The following is a 13799-nucleotide window of genomic DNA, read 5'->3' as shown; positions in this document are numbered from 1 at the left end:
TTTCAAGGCCAATAAGGCCTGTGTCAAAAAGCAAGTCCAGGTCACCAGGGGGCGTAACAGCAAAAGCCTGCGATGGCTGTAGCAGCAGAGGGGCCGATGGCGTAGCAGTTGGATCAGTAAACGAGCCCGCAGCTCCCTCACTGTCTGGCAAACCACACGTTTCTGACTGTGGTCCCACATGGCTCTTTAAGGCCTCAGAGACTGCTCGCCAGGTGCTGAGCAATCCCACCGCAACCTTGTCGTTTTTAGTTGCAGAGTCCCACACCTTGACCTCAATTTGGTCCCATGTTTCAGGATCATAAACTGTCCGATTGTTAATAAGGAGAATAAGCTGTAAGGTTACCAGGACAGTCTTTGTTTCTAAGGACGTATGATTCCCCATAATGCGCAGCTGCTTACCAGCGAGGGGCAGTTGTGTGCGCAGGTCCGCTTCTCTCAGCTTGAGCTTCTTCGCAGCTCCGGTGCGCCCATTTCCAGTTTCTCTGAGCGGTTTGCTGAGTTTGGCCGAACCTATCTTCATGAGGCAATCAATGTGCCTGTTCCCGTCCTGGTCTCCGTTCTGCTAGCCTCTTCCTTTTCATTCCTTCTTTCTACTTCTTTATTGATGACATAACTTCATCGTGTTGCCTTTTTTTTAATCTTGAGGACAGGCTCCCCTCTTATACCCTTCTCTCCACAGCAGTTCTTTTCAAAAACAACTTTTCATTGGTCAAACAACATTGAATATAACAACAACAACAACCACCCAGAAACTTCTATGCCTTAACGGCTGGAGAACAAGCAACCCGAGACTGCATGGAGTCTCCTGAATCACCCTTCTTTGTTCCCTCTAAACTCTTTACATTCCTGATGGCCTCATCGTTAAGAGTGATGTTATCACCAATCATAGGGCTTGCCGACCCCCATGGCCACACTCCCACATCTCCCCCTTCTTTATTAACATCAACCATCTTCTTGACACGAATTATTACTCCATATATCACACATATATAACTTCACTGTATGTTTTGACATAACAGATACAATATTATGTCCTATCTAAGCTCTGTGTTTGTCAGCAGGGCAACATAAAGTGCAGATACAAAGCACCCACATGAAGATTTCTTTCCAATAAGAAGTATCCAACTCAGAACATCTTGTCTTATAGTTAAAGCCCATATTTTTACAGGCAGTAGAGTAAACAAGGGGCCCTGTAAAGCTCTATATACTCCTGTAGAGCTAACAGGAGAGGGGTATAGGTGTTCAGCATCACTTGATTACAATTTCCCATCTACTTTCCCTAGTGTTAATTTAAAAAGTAAATGGCTATGAAATTATTTTATTAATCAAGTAAGCAGACACAAGCAAAACAGCGCTGGGCAGCTGGGGAGTCTCCGCTCCGCAACAGCACGCAACTAACCCCCCTCAGTCCCTTCTTCTTATAGTCTAGCAGTTCCAGTTGTTTGTCTGCTACGTTGCCACATCCTGGTATATTCTGCGGCTGCGCACGCTGTTGCTAGGGGGTCGTGAAGATGAAGGCCGTAGTCTTCCTCCACGAATTGGTCTCCCTTTTCTCCTTATATGGTATTAAGTCCATCTCTCAGGTCATGCCCTGAGGACGTTGTAAAACCTGCTTGGCGACTTAAGCAAGAGGCAGATTGCAATCTCTAACTTAATCAGGGAGCTACCATGGTCCATTGTTTTATCACAATAGGTTACAACATGTATGCAACCTTCCCCCAGTCTCTGCCCTGAATCAAGGCCGAAGGGCAGAAGTTCCCCTTACAATCCCTTTTACAATGAACAAACTTCACTTATTCTATAACAATTCCCCCCTTTTCTCTTATACTCCATTTTGTTCATTGAACCTTTGTAACATTCGTTTACTGAGAGCGAAGTCACCAGCATCTTTCATTTCTTGTTCGAGTGGTTCATATTTTGTACGTATGAGCATGAGATGAGCTGCCTCTAATCGGCTCTTTACTATGGCTACCACTCGATTGAGTATACATGGTCCAAATGTAAGTACAATTATAAGCAGTATCAAAGGTCCCGCGATAGTAGACAACAAAGTAGTAAGCCAAGGTGAGTAATTGAACAAGGATTCATACCAATTTTGACGATCATCATTTTCCCTTTTTCGTTTTTCTAATCCTTCCCACAATTTGGTCATGGTATCTCTTACCACCCCAGTATGATCTGCATATGCACAACATTCTTCTCGTAGGGCTGCACACAGCCCTCCTTGTTGTAAGAAAATTAAATCCAATCCCCTGCAGTTTTGGAGTACCACTTCAGACAATGACCTAACCGATTTTTCCAAAGCCGTTATTGATTGCTCTATGCGGGCCAGATCCTCATCTACGGCAATGCGTAGAGAAGTGAATTCCTGACTTTGTTTTATCAGGGAAGCAATTCCAGTTCCTGCACCTGCAGCCCCGAGAGCCATTAAAGTGGCTAAGGTGACGGCCGTAATAGGCTCCCTCTTTACTAGATGGTATTCAGCCACTGTGTGATGGGTATACATATACTCTTCAGTGTGGTATAGAATCCTTGGTATAATGACCACCTGTACACAAAAATCATGAGATGTGCTAAACAATTTTAAAGATATGCAAGGAGTGACTCCTAACGATGAACATACCTACCTAGTGTTATTTGCAGGAATTAACCATTTGTGTGTTTGGTCCATTTTTTTCAGTGACATGGCACAGATCATTTTTATCTCTTGGAACTCTGCCGATACATCTACCTTTTCCCGTAACTTGGGTCAAAGTTATCCCGATTTCCTGACCCCAACTGCACTTGGAAGAATTTGAATATGGGGGCTTAACACTTACACATAGCCAGTACCCTTCAGTTATCTCCTCGGGTACAACCCCTTTCTTTTTTCACAATGCTTGGAAGCAGTGTGGGAAAGGATAACTCTGTCAACTTATTAGAAAACACTGTAGTAGGTTGGGCAGTCCCAGGTATCTTTACAGTCTGGACAACCAAACCTTCCCCTATTAACTCTTTATTAGGCCCGACTACCTTGGAAGTCTCGGGTTTTTCCTTCTTTATTAGTATGAGTCCTCCCCTATCTGTTCCGTGTTCGTAAAATCTGACATTTTTCCTAGTACCCAGCTAGTATCATCCAAGTTTGTTATATTTATATATAGAACCTTGCATATTTCTTTATTTCCGTGGAAGGTTCCTGTATACCCTATACCATGCCCTCGCCACCTGTAACAAGGATCCAATTATTGGTTACAACCTTGCAGCCCATATTCCACTTGTAAGAATTTATCCCGACCAGCCCCAAGTGTCCAGTCTGTAGCAATGGTTTCACACCCCCGGTATGCACAATAATACACGTTCAGGCATTTACAGTACCCCTTTCCCGGGTTAGAACTTGGGCAGAAATAAAATCCCATATATTCCCAGCATCGGGGCCTCGAGATCAGCTGACATAGTGTAGAAGTAAAGCTTGCCCCCCCCCCCCCCGATGTTATCTGGGTTGCAATAACCTGTTGATCTTCGAATCGACTTAAAGTCCATTTAAAAGGTTGGTGGGAGTGGTGTTGAGTCGCTATGCAGGATGAAATCAGTGCGAGAACCCCCAAATACCGATAGGAATGGCTGAGGCCCATTTCTTTCCCCACTTATTCACTCCTCTGCCTCACTCGTCAGTTGGGTTGCAGCCAACTACGAGGTTTTAGTTCTTCTCAGCAGCAGTAGTGTTCTTCAGGGGAGAGCCTCTACCTTAACCCACGGTACCTATCGAGTTTGTCGCAATGTGAGCGGTCTTTGTTTCCTGGAGCGATCTCCCACTTCTCGTCACAGATGGGTCCTTTAACACGGCTGGCATGTGTCCATCATTTCTCCGCAGTCCAAACGGCTGTTTCTGTAGTAAGCAAAACAACATAGGGGCCTTCCCCATCGTGGTGTTAAAAAGAGTCTCTTTCAAAGTCTTGATTAGAATTGAGGGTGATCAAGTGGCAATTCCAAGTCATAGGGCATACCATATAGCATTTCAAAAGGAGAAATTCCTACATCAGTTCTGGGCTGCATCCATATGTTTAACAGTGCAAGGGGTAAGCATTTTACCCAAGAAGCCTTAATTTCCAGCATAAGTTTTGTTAGTTGTTTCTTAATTTCACCATTCATTCGCTCTACCTTTCCAGAAGAAGAGGGGTGCCAGGGGCTGTGAAAATCCCACTCAATCTCTAAGGCCTGCTTTAATCCTTGCAGTAAAGCTTTACACTCATTCAGTCACATGGTCAATTAGGACAAACAAGTAACTCAGTAAAGTCTACCTGTATACTTTGGAAAGGTCAAAGCCCTGGCTCCCGTCCCCCTCTAGATAGGTTACAGAAGACCTTTTTATTTACCTTTTGACATATAGTACATCCTCTGCATGTGTGCTTCCCTAAAGTATATATTTCTACACAGACATGCTTTCTTAGAACTGATTCAAAGATCGAAGCCGAAATTCCTTTAAGTGGTATATTCTTTATTGCAGCGCTGGATGCACGGGGGATCTCTCCACCTATCGTGCATACCTAAAGCGGAAAGCAGTCTTGAATTTATACAATCAATCTATCAATATTCTACAAGCACCTATACATATGCATTACCTATCCCCGCCTTCCCTCGCTTCTCATGCTAATTAGCCTTTTGGCACCTTGCGCCTGCGTAGAGCCTTCCAAGAATTGTGGGCAGGGGTCTTTGGGACGTGGGCAGGGGTCTTTGGGAGGAAGACCCCGAGTCTTCCTCACAGTGTACTTTTCACCTTTGGTCAGGAATCTGCTGAATTGGCATGTTTCTTAATTGCGAGAGCTGGTTGTTGCCAATTCTTCCGTTTGTTGTATCTTTATAATGAATTCCAATGTCCAGTTTTGAGATTTATAGTCCTTACGTTTGTTTCTCTGTCCGTCTGCCGCTTCCTTATCATGAGTTTCAGTGTCTTGTTTCGAGATATACAGTCCATGTCTGGGGATTGTCCTTGCCTCCCCAATGCCTCCCCAATACCTCCTTAATCAATCCCCCCTTTTCTTTTCCCATGCAAATTCTTTTGCATCAGATACTTTCATTATTTACAGTAACACAACAAAGCAGGCATCTAAACAACATGCACACAAATATTCCTAACACTACTAATGCGATTAGAGCAATGAACACTTGTTTCAACCATTGAAAATTGGGCAACCAGGAGGTTAACTTATTCCATATTTCACTAAAACTCCACGAAAGATCATCTTTACTGATATCATGTAGGACCCTTGTCTGCTTCCATATTTCTTCCAGGTCGGTAGAGATCCTTCCACTCTGATCTACATACACACAACAACTTGTGTTTATTACTGTACAGACTCCCCCTTGAGCGGCCAGTAACAAGTCTAGGGCCATCCGATTTTGTAATACTACCTGTGATAAACTAGATATCTCTTCTTGTTGAGCCTTTATAGCATCCAGAGTTTTGTTTTCTAACTTCTCTATAATTGCAGAAATATTAACTATTGCCTTTTCCAATTCACTCACTCCTAACCATGGGATAAACCATCAAACAAAACTATGAAAAGTGGTGTGTCTCTCTATCAATGGATTGTTAATTTTTCGTCTGATTCTCCGCATATGATTTCTCAAGTAGGCTCGAGGCACTACATCGTGTACTGTCATATTGGGGACTACCGCTCCAAGAGTGCAAGTTCCCTTCCAATTCTCGGGCAAGACCTTACAGGCTGTATCATTGCATAGCCAATACCACCCTTTTCCTTCTGGTACTGGCCAGCTGGTTGAATTTGCCCAACTGCTAGTTGTACTAATATCAATTTTTCGATTACAAGATGTCTGATTCCCCACATAAGTAGTACCTGTATTTATACAATCCTGTTTTCCCATACCCTTAGGCGGGTTACACCTTTGTACACATACATAGTAAGATTCCAACGGCACGAAGCTACTAACTTCTAGTTCCAAAACTTCTTCATATTTTCGACCCCAAGATGTGTTTTCCCACAAATTAGTCCAAGATAAGTTTGCAGGCAACGGAATCCCGATTAACGATACACCCTTATTCCCATGCTGTGGCAGATGGGTGCATACCCAACAGTTCGTCTTATTAGTTACTTGAGAAATTGTTTGTATTAAGGTCAGGTGTAAGTTCTCATCCCAAGTTGCCCACCCCGAATCCGAGAACCGCACCCCTGCAATCATTAGGATCTGGAAAACCGTAATTTTGTTGGTCCAATTGGAGTGGTGGTCTATATCCTCGCCGGGACCTTCTTCACCCTTGAATTGTGGATCCAAGCTGCTTGCTTCTTAATCCTAATGGCGGTGTGTGTTGTCAGTAATACTTGGTATGGTCCCATCCACTTTCCTTCCATTTTTCCTGTAGGGGTTGTCCTGAAAAAGTCTTTATATATATATATAATTCCCGAGCTTAAAGGGGTGGATTGGTTGATCCAACCCTCTAGCCCTGGTCCCTAAAACAAATTTATGTACTTTATTTAATTGTTTCTGAAGTTCAGTTATATAAGCATATAAATATTCTGATCCTAACTGCGTTAGGTCCTCTCCACTAAATAGAAATTGCTATGGCCTTCCATATAAGATTTTGAAGGGACTCAAATTCCCTTTTATTCTAGGTTTAACTCTAATTCCAAGTAATGCTAAAGGGAGGGATTGAGGCCATGACAAATTAGCTTCTTATCCAATTTTAGCTATTTATTGTTTAATTAAATGGTTCATTTTTTCTACCTGTCCACTTGCCTGTGGTCTATAAGGGGTATGCAGTTGCCAATCTATCTTTAGAATCTTACTTATCTGTTGTACCACTTGTGCACAAAAATGTGAAACTCTATCAGAAGACATTGCTACTAGAATCCCAAAGCATGGTATTATTTCATTTAACAAGACTTTAACCACTTCTCTTGCTTTGTTTGTTCGACAGGGAAAGGCTTCAGGCCTTCCTGAAAACGTGTCAGTCAGAACCAGTAATAATGATACCCCCCTTTTCTAGGGAGTTCTGAAAAATCAATTTGCCACTGTTGCCCCGAATAATTTCCTTTACCGATTATTCCAAATTTTATTCTATTCTTGGTATTGGGGTTATTGTGTAAGCAAATGCTACATTGTTGAGTTACTTGTTTTATCATATCGTCCCACTAATGTCTGACTCAGGCTCTTATGCAGTGTGCCAGCTCCCCAATGCGTTTTATTGTGTTCTGTAAGAACTATGGGCCATGTCAAACTAGAGGGTATTACTATGTGGTTATCTTTTAAATATACTCATCCATCTGGCTTCATTTTACCTTTCAAATCTTCAATTAATTTTAAGTCTTCTTTTGTATAATTTGGATATAGTTTGGATTTTACCGTCTGGTATCAAAGACAATGCCTTCACCTCAGTTATTTCAGCTGCCTGCTTAGCCTCTGCCAATCGATTTCCAATTTCAAAATCGGTGTTCCCCTTTTGGTGTCCCTGACAATGCATGATAGCTACCTTTTCTGGTTGTTTTACAGCCTCTAACAATTTTAAAATTTCTTCAGCATACTTTGTGTTTTCACTGAGCGGTCAGCAATCCATGTTCTTTCCAAATTGCTCCATGAGCATGTACCACGCCGAATGTATATTTAGAATCTGTCCAAATATTTACCCTTTTTCCCGCTGCCAGTTCCAATGCTCTCGTGAGAGCAACTATCTCTGCCTTTTGAGCTGATGTTCCAGGGGGTAAAGGCTTAGACTCGATTACCTGCTGAGTAGTTGTTATAGCATATCCAGCTTTACGTTGTCTTTGCATAACAAAACTGCTCCCATCCGTGAACCAAGTTTCTTCCGCATCTTCCATGGGCTCCTCCTTAAGGTCTGGTCAGCTGGAATACACAGTCTCTATAGTTTCTAAACAATCGTGAATCACAGGCTGTGCCGGAGCATCACTAAGAAAAGAGGCTAGATTCACAATATTAGTTATCACAATTTCCACGTTGTCCTGTTCTACCAATATTGCTTGATATTTCAAAATCATCAATTCTTGTTTAAGTTGTTTAAAGACTTTTTGTGCTTCTCCAGTCCAGACTAACTTTGACTGGTTAATCTTTATCAATTCACATAGAGGCTTTACCAATAGTCCATAATTATAAATCCAAAGGCGACACCAACCTGTCATTCATAAAAATGTTTGTAGCTCCTTTACCATTTGAGGTTCTGGAGTCCGGCAAATGACTTCCTTATGTTCAGTTCCTAGTTCTCGTTGTCCTTCCGAAATTTCAAATCCCAGATAGGTCACACTTTGTTGAGCCAGCTGGACTTTCTGTCAAGAGACTTGATATCCATTTAAACCCAGAAAATTAAGACGACTTATAGTCCATTGAATACAACTCCCTTTAGTCTCAGTAGCTATTAAGAGATCATCTACATATTGTAACAAAGCACCTTCAGTGTCCGGAGGCATCCATGTTTCGAGTTCCCTTGCTAATTGGTTTCCAAAAATAGTGGGGCTATTCTTGAATCCTTGAGGTAGTAATGTCCACGTAAGCTGCGTCTTTCTGCCTGAATCGGGATTTTCCCATTCAAAGGCAAATAGGTTTTGGCTTTCTGTGGCTAAGCCTAGGCAGAAGAAGGCATCTTTTAAATCCAGTACGGTAAACCAGACTTGACTATTCTTTAATTTAGTCAGCAAAGTATAAGGGTTTGCCACTACTGGATATATTTCCTCAGTGATTTTATTTATGGCCCTCAAATCCTGAACTAGCCTATAGCTTTTTCATCTGCCTTTTTAATTGGCAATATGGGTGCATTGTATTCTGATTCGCATTCAATCAATAATCCATACTGTAAAAATTTATTAATTATCTCTTTAATTCCTTTCCTATCTTCTATCCTCAAAGGATATTACTTAACCTTAATGGGTTTCTCTCCTGGCTTTAATTTAATAATTATTAAGGTCACATTTTTACCTCTTTCAGGGGTTTCAGTAGCCCAAACTCCTGGACATACTTGATCTGTGATCTCTAAAGGTATTTCACTTTTAGGGTCAGTTTGTATTAGTGCCAAACTTAACACATTTGTTAGTTGTTCTTCTCCTATTCTTAATTCCATTTTCCCTTTTTCAAAGACAATTTCTGCTCCTACTTGCTCTAATAAATCTCTACCTAAGAGTGCCCATGAGGAGTTAGGCATATATAAAAATCTGTGTATGCCCCATTGTTTCCCTAACTTGTACTTCAAAGGTTCACAAAAATAAGCCTTTTCGGTTACACCTTGTCCGGGTTTCAGTTAGAACAGAGTTAATTTTCTTCCTAGTAGCTGGTAGAATGCTATGTTTTGGCTTAGGATGAGAAGAGTGCTGATAACACCCTGATGTTTTAATTGTTGCAGAGCAGTGCTTATACCAAGCCAAGGACATCTCAGCTTCTTGCTCTGTCCTGCCAACAGGCAGGCTGGGGGTGCAGTAAGAGCTGGGAGGGGACAGACCCAGGACAGGTGACCCAAACTAGCCAAAGGGGTATTCCATACCATCTGACGTCAGGCTAATACCATCTGATGTCAGGCTAAACAATACATAGGGGTGGCTAGCCAGGGGGAGGGGGCCGGACTGCTCAGGGTTAGGCTGGGCATCGGTCAGCGGGTGGTGAGCAATTGCATTGTGCATCACTTGTTTGTACACATTATTAGTAGTGGTACTATTATCATCATTGTATTATTATTATTATTATTATTATTATTATTATTATTATTATTATTATTATTATTATTATTTTGTCTTATTAAACTGTCTTTATCTCAACTCACGGACTTCACTTTCCATTTCCCTCCCCCGTCCCAGAGAGGGAGGGGGAGGGTGAGCAAACGGCTGCGTGGTGTTTAGCTGCCGGCCGGGTTAAACCACGACACATCTTTTACCCTAACATAATAATTCTGTGAAGGCATTAATGCTTGATTTAGAACTGAATATGTTGCCCCATATCAATAAGAAATTTCACTTCCATTCCTCCCCTAGCTTCATTATAACCAGTGGAGGATCCGCTAGGGTAGATTCCCCAAGTCCCCATTATTCCTGTTGAAATCAGGGGTCGATTACCCTAGGAAAAGGCTAGTCAATTTGTCCTCCGAAGCCAGGTCCAAACCGTTTTGTTTTATTTATTTATTTATTTATTTATTTATTTATTTTCATTACATTTCAGAGTTGGTCCAAAAATTCCATAGGGGTTTCTTTTAGACCTTGTTGGAAGCATATTCTCAATTCCCAATTCATCCAGGTTTTAGTATTTACTTAACCGTTCATAATTTTCAGGATGATTCGGGTCTTAGTGGGGGTCGGTCAGGGGAATGCAATTGTCCACAGTTCCCTGAGCGGTCCCATCGGCAATCTGAGCTCGCACATGAACTCAGGTTGTTTTAAGAGTTAACTGCTTTTCTGTTTCTGTGACAACTCTCTCAGACCCATTGTGGTCCCTTTGCCCTAAAGGGCTAACACCCGGGATTTTAAGATCTCTGCCTCGGGCAGAGGCAGAACTATTAACATTCCTACATCCTCTTTCCCTGCTCATTCAACTTCAAACACCTTTAACACTTTCAACAACCCTTTTAACACTTCCTTTATCTTTCTCCAGCCTGTACTTCTCTAATGCCATCATCAAAGGCTCAGTCCGGGGCCAACTTAATTCCGTACCTTTTCCCACCAAGATGCTGAAACATCAGTATACAACATTTCATCCTGTTCTGCTTCTCAAAAAACAACATTAACTGTAGCAAAATATTATAGTTTAAAGTTCCATTTAGGGGCCACTTTTCTCCACATTCCAGCTTATAAAGCGGCCACCACTGATTACGATATTTTATCAATGTTTTCCTGTTCACACTTCCACCGGCAGATCCTCCAATATCCTTCCAGTGACTTAAAACACATCCTAACACACTTTTCTTTAAAATTTCACTGCTTGTTTGCCCCCCCATTTTCCAGTTTACACTTTCAGAATACACATGTTACTTACAAAAGCGTATCACAAAATGTATCACTCACAAAAATACGGGCACGCAATATCTTTCAGTAGAGATGTCACAAAACTACTATTACCAGCAATATTGCCAAAATCACAATAACAATAGTCAGAGTCAAATTCCACATGCGATAAGTCAGAAAACCGAACTGTGTAACACCGTAACGATATCTTTCTTACAACAATGCCATGAACCTACTATTACCACCAGGAAAATAGCCAAAATCGCAGTAACAATAACCAAAGTTAAATACCATACTCCATGAGTCAGAAAACCGAAATAGACAACACAATTCCAGATGGACCTTAAAGCGAGCTCTTTCTTTAAGGTCCCCAAATATACTTATGGTGCTTACCACAAAGTATATACCAAACACTGCCTCGCAGAAGATCACCTTCTGACTTACAGACAGTTCCAGATACAGATGGACCCCAAGGTCCCCAGATATACTTGTGGTACTAACCACAAAGTATATACCAAATACTGTCCTGCGGAAGTCACCTTCCGACTTACTGGACAGTCCCAGATGACCGGTCTACCAGAAAACCAAACCAGAATAAAGAATATACTCACTTACAATGATGGGGTCCTTGTCTGCCTCCGCAGTGATCCGGTGAGTCGAGGAGTCCCTCCGGGAAATCCCGGGGGTACCCTAGGGAGTCCTGTCCCCAGCGGGTCCTGCGGTCCGGCAGAGAGGTCGTCCCATCTGGGGTGCCAGATTGATTCAAAGATCGAAGCCGAAATTCCTTTAAGTGGTATATTCTTTATTGCAGCGCTGGATGCACGGGGGATCTCTCCACCTATCGTGCATACCTAAAGCGGAAAGCAGTCTTGAATTTATACAATCAATCTATCAATATTCTACAAGCACCTATACATATGCATTACCTATCCCCGCCTTCCCTCGCTTCTCATGCTAATTAGCCTTTTGGCACCTTGCGCCTGCGTAGAGCCTTCCAAGAATTGTGGGCAGGGGTCTTTGGGACGTGGGCAGGGGTCTTTGGGAGGAAGACCCCGAGTCTTCCTCACAGTGTACTTTTCACCTTTGGTCAGGAATCTGCTGAATTGGCATGTTTCTTAATTGCGAGAGCTGGTTGTTGCCAATTCTTCCGTTTGTTGTATCTTTATAATGAATTCCAATGTCCAGTTTTGAGATTTATAGTCCTTACGTTTGTTTCTCTGTCCGTCTGCCGCTTCCTTATCATGAGTTTCAGTGTCTTGTTTCGAGATATACAGTCCATGTCTGGGGATTGTCCTTGCCTCCCCAATGCCTCCCCAATACCTCCTTAATCAGAACAACATCACACATTGCTTGCACCTCCCAATGACTCTTCTGATGTAAAACAGTTAATATTTGCCTCATTATCACTTTATTCAGCATTTCTCTCCCATTGGGGAGTATCCATTTTCCTTAAAATGATCCACATATTTGTAAGATTAATACCTCCTTGGGAGGTTGTAATTGCTCCAAAACCTTTTTTAGAATTTACCCAAATAGATAGGTGGCCCTGTAAACCCCTGAGGTAAAATTGTCCACCTATATTGTTGCTTCCACCCCCATTTCAGAGTCTTTCCAGTCAGAGGTGAATATACGTTTGCTCTCAGGGCCTGAGAGCACTCCATTAATAACACTGTTATTCCAGTCTAACAATTTACTATTTGAATGCCCAATTTAATCATCAAATCCCTTCCCAACAAGTTAGTTTCCGCCTTGGATACATACAATAATTGCCCAGTGATCATTTTATCCCCTGGTCTCAGCTTAGTATTCCCCAAAAGTGGCACTGTTATCCCAGTACCTTCTACCCCCATCACATTTAGGGTTTCATTAGTTAATTTAATCCCTGAAGCTTTACAAGTCAGTAATGACTTAACTGCCCCAGTGTATTGGGTTTGCTGGCAAGGTTCGGGGGTGGTGTGAGGGGTGTGAGAGTGGGAAACTGCAGTGGCAGCCCCCGTGAGAAAAACCCAGAAACCTCCCCGTGGTAGATAAGGGACAATTTCATCTGGCCCCAAAGAGGCCCACTGCTGCCCAGAGCCAAGCCATGAGCAACACAGTCCGTGCCTCTGTGAGAGCACATCCACGAAAACAGACAAAGAAACGAACAAAACCCTGCTGCTCAACAGCAGTTGGGAGAGCGAGAAACCCCCCCGCAGACACCAAAGTCAGTGCAGAAGGAGGGGGAGGAGGCGCTCCAGGCGCTGGAGCCGAAGCCCCCCTGCGGCTGCTGGAGAGGCCCCTGGTGGAGCAGGCTGTTCCCCCCTCCCCGATGCTTGGGAAACTGAACAAACACCACAGCAAATATGCAAATATACCAAAACTTCTAGACTGTTACTTAGATAATGCCTACATCACCTTTCCCTGCTCATTCAATTTCAAACAGCTCTGTTAAATACTACGTGACACACCTTTAACACCTTCAGCAACCCTTTTAACACTTCCTTTATCTTTCTCCAGCCCGTACTTTTCTAATACCAGCACCAAAGGCTCAGTCAGAGTCCAACTTAATTCCATACCTTTTCCCTCCAAGATACTGAAACAACATATCAATCAATATACCATATTTCATCCCATTTCCCTTCTTTCCACAAAAACAACATTAACTGTAATATGGTGTTATAATTAATAGTTCCATTTAGGGGCCACTCCGCTCCATCCTCTAGTTTATAAAGTGGCCACCATTGATTACAATATTTGATAAGAGTTCTTTTACTTTCTATACCCTCTCACCCCACTGTATCCCTCCAATGTGTTAGTATACACCCTAGGGGGCTTTTCCTCGGGGTTTCTTTGCTTTGAACTTTTCCTATTGTAATCTACAGTGGTTAATATTCC

General features: G+C 42.4%; 2 long non-coding RNA genes across 2 annotated transcripts in view; one reads left to right on the top strand and one right to left on the bottom strand.

The window, feature by feature from the left end:
• LOC311426393 overlaps nt 1-13799 on the top strand; it is a 569271-nt gene that overhangs the window by 30629 nt on the left and 524843 nt on the right. The window lies entirely within an intron of this gene.
• Nucleotides 4454-12252, bottom strand: LOC311426446. The gene is made up of 2 exons (XR_014686764.1): nt 11541-12252; nt 4454-6376 (listed from the first exon to the last, which is right to left on the bottom strand). It is a non-coding gene; the product is annotated as an uncharacterized lncRNA (long non-coding RNA).

Source organism: Aythya ferina (genome assembly GCF_964211825.1).
Source record: "Aythya ferina genome assembly, chromosome: W".
Lineage (NCBI taxonomy): Eukaryota > Metazoa > Chordata > Aves > Anseriformes > Anatidae > Aythya > Aythya ferina.
Note: the sequence above shows the minus strand (reverse complement) of the source record. Positions and strands in the feature narration are given on the sequence as shown.